The sequence below is a fragment of the Natator depressus genome, chromosome 3 (assembly GCF_965152275.1).
Source record: "Natator depressus isolate rNatDep1 chromosome 3, rNatDep2.hap1, whole genome shotgun sequence".
NCBI lineage: Eukaryota > Metazoa > Chordata > Testudines > Cheloniidae > Natator > Natator depressus.
Genome location: NC_134236.1, coordinates 134,967,489 through 134,980,386, shown reverse-complemented (window position 1 = coordinate 134,980,386; position 12,898 = coordinate 134,967,489). Strand labels below are relative to the sequence as shown.

Genomic DNA, 12,898 nt, shown 5'->3' with positions numbered 1-12,898 from the left:
CAACACAATGACATCACCACATGTACACTGCTCAGAAAGCCTCCTCCCCCAGGGTTTCCTTAAAGAACCAGTGTGTGTCACAGTTCGCTCGCTGATACATAGCTTTATTTTCAGCTGTTCTGTTTCCACCACATGTGGATTACTGTTTCAGACTGTCTTTTTTAAACAAATTGCTTTATTCTTTTTATACTTTATTTTCTTTTCATGCACTTTAAAATAGTTGTTTGAATTTAATCATGGTGAATGAATGAAATTCTTTCTTAAGCTGGATGCTAGCTTTCAGTGCTAGCATCATGGCCCCCGACCATGGCAGCTGGTAGGTATAGGGTGGGGAACTTAAAATCAGCCCCATAATTGTCTTCTGCTCCATTGCTTCCAAAAAATTATCAGGAGGCCTGTCAGGAGGATACAGATTTTGCATGACACTAGTGCCTGCAGCCTTGTCTTTCCAACTCACCACTGAACTGTTTACAGGTAACAGACAGTTGTCTGCAGATGCTCTCCCATGCCACCTAGGACCGCCATGGAGTCTGCTGGGCAGGCAGCCAGGTGACCTCTCTTCAGCTGGAGAATGAGAAGGCCTCAGCTTCAGTAGGACAAGGTAAAGAGGCCCCAATATTGGCCCTAGAGCCTAGACTCTCTACCCTCCAGGTTCCTATCACAAACCCCATCCAAGTAACCCAGGCACCCCTCTGAAATCCCAGCACAGCCTCCCAAAGCAAACTCAGCAATGTGTGACGGCTTCTTTCCTGTCCCTTAAGTAGTCCTAGCTTTTTCATTACTGTTCTCGTTCTCCTTACTTCCCAGCCCCATTGCATCCACTCCAAGTGCCTGCTTATCTTTGGGAGTGGTTTATATATGTAGAATTGGGATTTGTTGAGTACCATCATGCAGCTGGTACCCTTTGGGAGACTTCTTTCACACCTGTCTCTCCAGCTAGCCGTGATTATGGGGTGCTGTTTGGTGCTTAGTTTCCTCCTAGTGCTCCTTTTAATACACAGGAAGACAAGTGAAAACGCTGAGTCTCAGAGAGAAAACCTCACCCTACGGGGAGCCTGGGCAGGGCCCGCAGCTCCTGGCACAAGGTGGGATTTCCCCCATTTCCCACTTCCAGATTAGCTGCAGGAAGCCAGACATCTTGCAGACATCTGCTACATTGTGAGAGTAATGCAGCAGGATCACATCCTGTTCCAGATTGTCTCTGCCAGCTCTCAGAATCTGCTGTTAACCTGCGACCCTACTTCCTTCTGCAGCCTGGGTATGGAATTGATGACTGGTGAGCATAGTCTGTTTCCACTGCATTGCCATGGCCACCGTGGGTCCCTCTGCACTGCAGCTGGCAGGTGTAATTGCCAGTTTGGGTAGATATACATGTGCTAGCTCTGCTCAAGATAGTGCACTAAATTAGCATTGTGGCCATGGCAGCATGGGCAGTGGCTCAGGCTTGTAACTAGAATCTCAGACAGGGTTCAGAGTGGTAGCTGTGTTAGTCTGTATCATCAAAAACAATGAGGAGTCCTTGTGGCACCTTAGAGACTGATGAATTTATTTGGGCATAAGCTTTCGTGGGCTAGACCCACTTCATCGGATGCATCAGACAGAGTTTCTGTTTTTATGATCAGAGCAAGTGCATGTGTGTCTACCTGAGCTGGGCATTACATCTTGAAGCTACGGTTGCCAGGTGTCCGTTTTTTTTACCAGAACACTCAGTCGAAAAGGGACCTTAGTGGCTCCAGTCAGCACCGCTAACCAGGCTGTTAAAAGTCTGGTTGCCGTTGCAGTGGGGCAGGCAGGCTCGTGCCCAGCTCTGCGCAACTCCTGGGAAGTGGCCGGCATATCGCTTCAGCTCCTAGGCAGAGGGGGCCTGGGAGGCTCCGTGCACAGCCCGGTGAAAATGAGCAAGTGAGTGAGGGTGTGGTTCAGCAAACAACAGAGGGAGAGGGATGGAGTGAGCAGGATGCGGGACCTTGGAGAAGGGGCAGGGCAGGGAGGGGCCTCAGGGAAGGGGCCAGCGCAAGGGTGTTCAGTTTTTTGCTATTAGAAAGTTGGCAACCCTACTTGAAGCCAGAGGTGCTGGAACGCTTTTCAGAGTGGGGGGGCTGCACCTCCCCTGATCCCTGTCCGCGCTGCCCTTTGCCCCACCTAGAGTTGGGGCCAGGAGCAGGGCCTTGGCTCTGGGACAGGGGGACATGGACAGGGATAAGAGAGCTGAGGCCACAGCTGGGGGCAGGTGCGGCGCCCCAGGTGCAAGGCTGACAGCTGGGACTCCGCATGCAGGACCAAGACTGGAGTCCCAGGCAGCCTCAGATTAGGAGTGGAACCCTGTGTAAAACCTGGCTGTGCTACAGCACCCCCCACACCCTTAGTTCCTGCGCCTATGCTTGAAGCTGCAGTACAGACCTAGCAAATGAGTGGCTGTCTTCTCTATCAGGAGCCACAAATGGGCAGCAGAAATCAGGAATCACCCAGGTGTGTGGCACTGATCTGAACCCATGGATGGGATTTCAGAAGCCTACAGTTATGTAAAACTAAGCTCTTCCTGGGGTTGCTGAATGTGTTTGTGCTTTCTCTTGGCTGTGATGGGCAGCAGCAGTCCCATATACAGTTTGCAGCAGGGAGGGTCAGATCCTGGTGTGGGCTTAGGAAGGGATTAGTGAGAATGGCAGGCATTAGTGAGAATGCCCAGAGATAGTACCGGGGAGCCCAGTCCTGAACTGAGTCTGTCAGTTCCAGGGTTCCCAACCTCCACTGCTTGTCTCAAGAGCAGCATTTGACTGGGCCTACTTAACTGGAAATATCTGTTCTAGGAATAGTGAGTCCCATCTCATGGCAGGGCTTGTTTCTCTGGAGTTAATCATATTGCTATGCAGCGGCCTGGTTTTCTTTCCCCTAGTGTGGTCTCTGGATCCCCTCAAGGTAGGTAGGGATCCTGAACAAGCTCAGTGCTGACCCCCCAAATGTCAAATATTAAAAAACATTCAGTTATTTGCAGCTTGCAAGTTCTAGTTTCCTACTTTTAGCCATTAGAAAGGAAACAAGAATGCACCTGCCCTGTCTCATCTGGGTGCTGATGCTTCAAAATGTCGCCAGCTTAAATGCCTGTTTATGTAAATAAATATGCATTACTTCCTCATGTTCACAAAATAGAGTACTAAGTTATTTCCATTTACATTGTACAATAAACCTCCAAGCACAATATTTAAACTGTTATAACTTGTCCAGATTTTCACCAGGATCCTGAAAGGTACCTCTGTTTAACACCTCCCCTGTCAAAGGCAGACTTTTTACTTCCACCTAATGAAGTGCTACTGCTGTTCAAAACAGGCTCTTGGAATTGTTTTATAACGGATGAAGGGCCCTTTCCTGAAATGATCACAACCAGCCCTAATATTTACAGGGTTTTGCCCCCTTATTCCTAACGTTTGTCAACCATGCCAAAATCCTCAACTGGGACAGACAGGCCTCCTAGCTCCCACATGTGTGGCTTCAGCTGGTAGAGCAGATGCCAGGTGGGGCTAGCTACACCACAAATAAAGGAGTATGGAGGTTCTTCAGCAAAAACAACTCATTGGTGGGAAGTATTATCATGTGGTCGTGGTTTGCTTTAAGCCATTTTCAAATCAGAGAGTTGCTAAAGACAGGAAATGTTATAGGAAAATATAATACTGTTTATATCTGGAGTGTCTGAGAAGCCGTACAATGGTATTCCTGCAAAATAGTGATGACCCCGAGCAAATATTAATAGACAGCTACATACCATCTCCTATCCCACATAGCTAATTACACATCCCTCCTGCTAGCTGTACAACCAACTGTCATCCCCAACTGTTCTGGAACCTTCTGGCTCTAGTATTCCACTACTCTTGGAGTTAACGAGAATGCGTCAAAACAGCCTTTCCACCTCAGCACTGAAATGTGGTATTTCCACAGGTGCAACACTCCTTCCCTTACTTCTTAACCCAAATTTTATTATTTTTTATTCTTATCATTTTGTTAACAAAAACATATTTTTAAGGAGGATTAGTTGCTGAAATCCTCATAAATCTGGGTCCATCGCATCCACCCCCTACAAACATTCTCTCTGAGGCAAGAACTCCTACTTTGTCTGCAGTTCTTCCAGCCCAGCTAGTGGGAGGCTAAGGTATAACAGAGAAGAATATCATGAACTTTAATATAGCTGCTAAACTCCGACTTACATGGACCTTTCTCTGCCCTTAATTTGTATATCCCATGCCAACATACCTGATAGGACCCATTTCTTCACCATCAGGCACAACAGATATTTCCATGACTTATGTTCCCCTAATTCCTCAATAGCGTTTCCAGCCAACTACAATGACACAGGCAATCTTGCTAGCCCCTATTTCTATGGCTTCATACAGCTGTGGCAGAATGGATACCTGGAAAGTTTGCAACCAGGGTGGATTTGATTTAAATCAAATTGATTTAAATAATGATTTAAATCACTAGTCAGGAAGACTCAATTTAATCGTGGATTTCTACATAAAAGTGCATTCTTGTTGGTTGTTATAACCTTAATACATATTCTTCACAACTCATAGATAGATTTAGGTTTCATTTTTAGAAGGTACGCACTATATATTTTTAAACAGTGATTTATTTTGAAAACTTTTCAGATTAGTTTTACAGCTATATTGTAAAATGAATGATTGTTTGGTTATTTGATTTACCAAAGGTAACTGAAGCAGATATTTATGAAGTCATTGGGAGGTGAACTATCTCCAATTCAACAGGTTAATCATTAATATTTGGAGGATTTTCTTGCAACGCTGTATTAAGAGAAGAACATCACCAGACAGACATTTAAATTGTTTTATTTAACTAAAAACAACAACGTTATGTATTCTGGATTTTTCTTCAACAGCAAACATAATATTTTAACAAAACAAACATATGAATTTTGGAATGGAGTTAAACATTCAAGTTTTTTAAAATCAGGGTTGTTTGTTAAAATTGTTTTTAACTAAAATAATTAAATGAAATATTTAAAAAAACAAAAACAAAAATTAAATCAACTATGTCAGCCAGGTCAACGTGAGAAACTTAAAATATTGGCTTCTGCAGCTAACTGAGTCGTCTTCACCTTCATTTTCCTGTTTGTTCATAATCTGGAAAAGAAAAACAAGCTTTCCTGCTTTTTCAGGTCCCAAACAATTTCTCAATTTGGAATGAATTAGTCCAAAGGAAGAAAATAGTCTTTCTACTCCGGCAGAAGAAGCTACTGCTGTTAAAAGTGAGATTAGCACTTCAACAGTCTCTGAATCCAAGTGCTTAAGTGACTTCCACCAGTTCTCTGGTATCACTTTCTTTAAAACATCAGCAGCAAACATGAAACAATACCTCTGTGTATATAATGTCTTCTGCAATTTCCACAGTATGCATCCGATGAAGTGAGCTGTAGCTCACGAAAGCTCATGCTCAAATAAATTGGTTAGTCTCTAAGGTGCCACAAGTCCTCCTTTTCTTTTTGCGAATACAGACTAACACGGCTGTTACTCTGAAACATTTCTTGAATGGTTTTTATTCCCAAACAGGGTCTCTTTTACGGCCTACTGCCATTATAGGTTTCCCTTTTTAGTGAGAGAATGGTATGGTAGATCTCAAATCAATGAAGGCTACACTCAGAAAGACCTCAAGACTTCTGGAATATGTTGCTCAAACAGGTTTCAGAGTGGTAGCTGTGTTAGTCTGTATCAGCAAAAACAACGAGGAGTCCTTGTGGCACCTTGGGCCTGGTCTACACTACGAGTTTATGTCAAATTTAGCAGCATTAAATCGAATTACCCCTGCACCTGTCCACACAATGAAGCCATTTTTGTCTACATAAAGAGCTCTTAAAATCAATTTCTGTACTCCTCCCCAACAAGGGGATTAGCGCTGAAATCGACATCGCCGTTTCGAATTAGGGTTAGTGTGGACGCAATTCAATGATATTGGCCTCCGGGAGCTATCCCACAGTGCACCATTGTGACCGCTCTGGACAGCGGTCTGAACTTGGATGCACTGGCCAGGTGTACTGGAAAAGCCCCAGTAACTTTTGAATCTCATTTCCTGTTTGGCCAGGCGAGCTCATCAGCACAGGTAACCGTGCAGTCCCAGAATTGCAAAAGAGCTCCAGCATGGACCGAACGGGAGGTACTGGATCTGATCGCTGTATGGGGAGATGAATTCGTGCTATCAGAACTACATTCCAAAAGACGAAATGCCAAAACATTTCAAAAAATTTCCAAAGCCATGATGGACAGAGTCTACAGCAGGGACACAACACAGTGCCGTGTGAAACTTAAGGAGCTCAGACAAGCTTACCAGAAAACTAAAGAATCAAATGGATGCTCTGTGACAGAGCCCTAGACATGCCGCTTCTACGCTGAGCTGCATGCAATTCTAGGGGGGGCCGCCACCACTACCCCACCCCTGTCCATGGATTCCGATGATGGGGTACTCTCTGCCATGCCTGAGGATTTTGCGGATGGGGAAGATGAGGAGGAGGAGGACGACGAGCTTGAGGAGAGCACACTGTTCTCCCTGGCAGCCAGGATCTTTTTATCACCCTGACTGAAATACGCCCCCAACCCAACCAAGCCAGAGAAGGGACCTCTGGTGAGTGTACCTTTTTAAATATAATACATGTTTTAAAAGCAAGTGTTTTTTAATGATTAATTTCCCCTGAGGACTTGGGATGCATTCGTGGCCAGTACAGCTACTGGAAAAGTCTGTTAACGGGTCTGGGGATGGAGCGGAAATCCTCCAGGGACATCTCCATGAAGCTCTCCTGGAGGTACTCTAAAAGCCTTTGCAGAAGGTTTCTGGGGAGAGCAGCCTTATTCCGTCCTCCATGGTAGGACACTTTATGACGCCATGCTAGTAGCAAGTAATCTGGTATCATTGCATGACAAAGCCTGGGAGCATATGGTCCCGGTATTTGCTGGCATTCAAGCAACATCCGTTCTTTATCTCTCTGTGTTATCCTCAGGAGAGTTTTCAGAGTAGCAGCCGTGTTAGTCTGTATTCGCAAAAAGAAAAGGAGTACTTGTGGCACCTTAGAGACTAACCAATTTATTTGAGCATAAGCTTTCGTGAGCTACAGCTCACTTCATCGGATGCATTCAGTGGAAAATACAGTGGGGAGATTTATATACACACAGAACATGAAAAAATGGGTGTTATCATACACACTGTAAGGAGAGTGATCACTTAAGATGAGCTATTACCAGCAGGAGAGTGGGGGGGAGGGGAAGGGAAGAAAACCTTTTGTAGTGATAATCAAGGTGGGCCATTTCCAGCAGTTAACAGGAACGTCTGAGGAGCAGTGGGGGGGGGTAAACATGGGGAAGTAGTTTTACTTTGTGTAATGACACATCCACTCCCACTCTCTATTCAAGCCTAAGTTAATTGTATCCAATTTGCAAATGAATTCCAATTCAACAGTCTCTCGCTGGTGTCTGGATTTGAAGTTTTTTTGTTGTAATATCGCAACTTTCATGTCTGTAATCACGTGACCAGAGAGATTGAAGTGTTCTCCGACTGGTTTATGAATGTTATAATTCTTGACATCTGATTTGTGTCCATTTATTCTTTTACGTAGAGACTGTCCAGTTTGACCAATGTACATGGCAAAGGGGCATTGCTGGCACATGATGGCATATATCACATTGGTAGATGTGCAGGTGAACGATAGTGATAGTGTGGCTGATGTGATTAGGCCCTATGGTGGTGTCCCCTGAATAGATATGTGGACAGTTGGCAACGAGCTTTGTTGCAAGGATAGGTTCCTGGGTTAGTGTTTTTGTTGTGTGGTGTGTGGTTGCTGGTGCGTATTTGCTTCAGGTTGGGGGGCTGTCTGTAGGCAAGGACTGGCCTGTCTCCCAAGATTTGTGAGAGTGATGGGTCGTCCTTCAGGATAGGTTGTAGATCCTTGATGATGTGTTAGAGAGGTTTTAGTTGGGGGCTGAAGGTGATGGCTAGTGGCGTTCTGTTATTATCTTTGTTGGGCATGTCCTGTAGTAGGTGACTTCTGGGTACCCTTCTGGCTCTGTCAGTCTTTCTCTTCACTTCACCAGGTGGGTACTGTAGTTGTAAGAACACTTGATAGAGATCTTGTTGGTGTTTGTCTCTGTCTGAGGGGTTGGAGCAAATGCGGTTGTATCTTAGAGATCAGCTGAAGATGATGTATCGTGTGGTGTGGTCTGGGTGAAAGCTGGAGGCATGTAGGTATGAATAGAGGTCAGTAGGTTTCCGGTATAGGGTGGTGTTTATGTGACCATCGCTTATTAGCACCGTAGTGTCCAGGAAGTGGATCTCTTGTGTGGACTGGTCCAGGCTGAGGTTGATGGTGGGATGGAAATTGTTGAAATCATGGTGGAATTCCTCAAAGGCTTCTTTTCCATGGGTCCAGATGATGAAGATGTCATCAATGTAGCGCAAGTAGAGTAGGGGCGTTAGGGGACGAGAGCTGAGGAAGCGTTGTTCTAAGTCAGCCATAAAAATGTTGGCATACTGTGGGGCCATGCGGATACCCATAGCAGTGCCGCTGATTTGAAGGTATACATTGTCCCCAAATGTGAAATAGTTATGGGTGAGGACAAAGTCACAAAGTTCAGCGACCATGGTTTGCCGTGACATTATCGGGGATACTGTTCCTGATGGCTTGTAGTCCATCTTTGTGTGGAATGTTGGTGTAGAGGGCTTCTACATCCATAGTGGCCAGGAGGGTGTTTTCAGGAAGATCACCGATGGATTGTAGTTTCCTCAGGAAGTCAGTGGTGTCTCGAAGGTAGCTGGGAGTGCTGGTAGCGTAGGGCCTGAGGAGGGAGTCTACATAGCCAGACAATCCTGCTGTCAGAGTGCCAATGCCTGAGATGATGGGGCGTCCAGGATTTCCAGGTTTATGGATCTTGGGTAGCAGATAGAATGCCCTGGGCCGGGGTTCCAATGGTGTGTCTGTGCAGATTTGTTCTTGTGCTTTTTCAGGGAGTTTCTTGAGCAAATGCTGTAGTTTCTTTTGGTAACCCTCAGTGGGATCAGAGGGTAATGGCTTGTAGAAAGTGGTGTTGGAGAACTGCCTAGCAGCCTCTTGTTCATATTCTGACCTATTCATGATGACGACAGCACCTCCTTTGTCAGCCTTTTTGATTATGATGTCAGAGTTGTTTCTGAGGCTCTGGATGGCATTGTGTTCCGCACGGCTGAGGTTATGGGGCAAGTGATGCTGCTTTTCCACAATTTCAGCCCATGCACGTCGGCGGAAGCACTCTATGTAGAAGTCCAGTGTGTTCTTTCGACCTTCAGGAGGAATCCACCTAGAATCCTTCTTTTTGTAGTGTTGGTAGAAAGGTCTCTGTGGATTAGTATGTTGTTCAGAGGTGTGTTGGAAATATTCCTTAAGTCGGAGATGTCGAAAATTGGATTTTAGGTCACCACAGAACTGTATCATGTTCGTGAGAGTGGAGGGGCAGAAGCAGAGGCCCCGAGATAGGACAGATTCTTCTGCTGGGCTAAGAGAATAGCTGGATAGATTAACAATATTGCTGGGTGGGTTGAGGGAACCATTGCTGTGGCCTCTTGTGGCATGTAGTAGTTTAGATAGTTTAGTGTCCTTTTACTTTTGTAGAGAAGCAAAGTGTGTGTTGTAAATGGCTTGTCTAGTTTTTGTAAAGTCCAGCCACGAGGAAGTTTGTGTGGAAGGTTGGTTTTTTATGAGAGTATCCAGTTTTGAGAGCTCATTCTTAATTGTTCCCTGTTTGCTGTAGAGGATGTTGATCAGGTGGTTCTGCAGTTTCTTTGAGAGCGTGTGGCACAAGCTGTCAGCATAGTCTGTGTGGTATGTAGATTGTAATGGATTTTTTACCTTCAGTCCTTTTTGTACGATGTCCATCTGTTTGCATTTGGAAAGGAAGATGATGTCTGTCTGTATCTGTATGAGTTTTTTCATGAAGTTGATAGATTTCCACTCCATGCGGCTAAATGCAGTGCCTTGCATAATGACAGGTTTCAGAGTAGCAGCTGTGTTAGTCTGTATTCGCAAAAAGAAAAGGAGTACTTGTGGCACCTTAGAGACTAACCAATTTATCTGAGCATAAGCTTTCCTGAGCTACAGCTCACTTCATCGGATGCATTCAGTGGAAAATACAGTGAGGAGATTTATATACACACAGAAAATGAAAAAATGGGTGTTAGCGTACACACTGTAAGGAGAGTGATCACTTAAGATGAGCTATTACCAGCAGGAGAGCGGGGCGGGGGGCGGGAAGAAAACCTTTTGTAGTGATAATCAAGGTGGGCCATTTCCAGCAGTTAACAGGAACGTCTGAGGAGAGTGACATCGTTCATGGTAACCTGTTGAAATACGGGAATTTAATTAAGGGGACATTCAGAGGTGGCCGTTCCTACTGGGCTGTTTGCCTGTGGCTGAAAAGAAATCCTCCCCGCAGTTAGCCAAGCGGGTGCCGGGGGAGGCATTGGTGCTGAGCTGTTTGTGTTTGGCTAGCAGGGATCTTCCCTGATACCAGCCACATGGTGGGGAGAGGGGTAAAGCAATAATCCCAGAGAATTGGATGGGGGCGGGGGTTAGTTTGGTTTCTGCTGCTGCACGTTAACATGAAAACCGCAGCACTAAATGGCCAACTCAATGGGCTTTGCTTGGTATGGGAAAGGAGGGTGCTGCTGTTCTGAAGGTTGCAGAAGCTGAAAGACTATGGCTTACCGTGGCCGCCTGCAAGCCGAATTCTGTTGCCCGGCACTGTGTGTGTGATCTCTAACACCAAAGCCACAGGCACTCAATATAAGATGCAAAATGCGACCTTGTACTGAAATCACATGTGCTATGTAATGTGAATAGTGTTGTTCACCGTGAAAGAGTATAGCCATTGTTCTGTAAAATGTATCTTTTAAAATACTTCACTCCCTTTTTTTCCTCCTGCAGCTGCAAATGTTTCAAGCCTCCCTCCTCCGTCCCAAAGGTTATCTCAGAAAATGCAGCAAAAAAACCGCACGTGCACTGAAATGTTCTCTGAGCTCATGCAGTCGTTCGGCACTGACAGAGCTCAGCAGAATGTGTGGAGGGACACAGTAGCACAGTACAGGAAAGCGGCCAATGAACGTGAGGACAGGAGGGACGATCGAGATGAGAGGTGGCGGCAGGAAGATCAGAAGAGGCAGGAGGCAACGCTGGGGCTACTGCGGGATCAAACGGACATGCTCCGGCGTCTGGTGGAGGTTCATGAACGGCAGCAGGATCACAGACTGCCACTGCAGCCCCTGTTTAACCGCCTTCCCTCCTCCCCAAGTTCCATAGCCTCCTCACCCAGACGCCCAAGAACGCGGGGGTGGGGGGGAGGCTCCGGGCACCCAATCACTCCACCCCAGTGGACAGCCCAAGCAACAGAAGGCTGTCATTCAACAAGTTTTGAAGTGGCCTTTTCCTTCCCTCCTACCACACCCCACCCGGGCTACCTTGTGAGTTATCTCCCTATTTTTATAATCAATTAATAAAGAATACATGTTTTTTAAACGATAGTGACTTTATTTCCTTTGCAAGCAAGCTGTGATCGAAGGGGGGAGGGCGGGTGGCTTACAGGGAATTTAGAGTCAACCAAGGGGGCGAGAAATCGAGGAGAAACAAACAGAAGTGTCACACAGTACCCTGGCCAATCATGAAACTGGTTTTCAAAGCTTCTCTGATGCGCAGCGCTTCCTGCTGTGCTCTTCTAATCGCCCTGGTGTCTGGCTGCACGTATTCAGCGGCCAGACAATTTGCCTCAACCTCCCACCCTACCATAAACGTCTCCCCGTTACTCTCACAGAGATTGTGGAGCACACAGCAAGCAGCAATAACAATGGGAATATTGGTTTGGCTGAGGTCTGAGCGAGTCAGTAAACTGCACCAGTGACCCTTTAAACGTCCAAATGCACACTCTACCACCATTCTTCACTTGCTCAGCCTATAGTTGAACAGCTCCTTACTACTGTCCAGGGGCCTGTGTATGGCTTCATAAGCCAGGGCATTAAGGGGTAGGCTGGGTCCCCAAGGATAACTACAGGCATTTCAACATCCCCAACAGTTATTTTCTGGTCTGGGAAGTAAATCCCTTCCTGCAGCCGTTTAAACAGACCAGAATTCCTGAAGACACGAGCGTCATGAACCTTTCCTGGCCATCCCACGTTGATGTTGATGAAACATCCCTTGTGATCCACCAGTGCTTGCAGCACCATTCAAAAGTACCCCTTGCGTTTTATGTACTGGCTGCCCTGGTGGTCCGGTCCCAAGATAGGGATATGCATTCCATCTATCGCCCCACCACAGTTAGGGAATCTCACTGCAGCAAAGCCTTCCAGTATGACCTGCACATTTCCCAGAGTCACTACCCTTGATAGCAGCAGCTCAGTGACTGTGTTGGCTACTTGGATCACAGCAGCCCCCACAGCAGCCCACTCCAAATCGATTCCCTACTGACCGGTAGCTGTCTGGCGTTGCAAGCTTCCAGAGGGCTACTGCCACTCGCTTCTCAGCTGTGAGGGCTGCTCTCATCTTGGTATTCTTGCGCTTCAGGGCAGGGGAAAGCAAGTCACAAAGTTCCATGAAAGTGCCCTTACGCATGCGAAGGTTTTGGAGCCACTGGGAATCATCCCAAACCTGCAACACTATGCGGTCCCACCAGTCTGTGCTTGTTTCCCGGGCCTGGAATCGGCGTTCCACGGCATGAGCCTGCCCCATTAACACCATGATCTCCAAATTGCCGGGGACTGTGGTTTTAGAGAAATCTGTGTCCATGTCCTCATCATTCTCGTCACTGCGCTGCCGTCGCCTCCTCGGCTGGTTTTTCAGGTTCTGGTTCTGCATACACTGCACGATAATGCGCAAGGTGTTTACAATGGTCAT

At 46.3% G+C, this 12,898-nt stretch overlaps 1 long non-coding RNA gene across 1 annotated transcript; it reads left to right on the top strand.

The window, feature by feature from the left end:
• The first annotated feature begins 281 nt into the window (after positions 1-281).
• On the top strand, positions 282-11,173 carry LOC141984108 (uncharacterized). The gene is made up of 3 exons (XR_012638656.1): positions 282-316; positions 475-601; positions 10,943-11,173. It is a non-coding gene; the product is annotated as an uncharacterized LOC141984108 (long non-coding RNA).
• Positions 11,174-12,898: the final 1,725 nt, after the last annotated feature.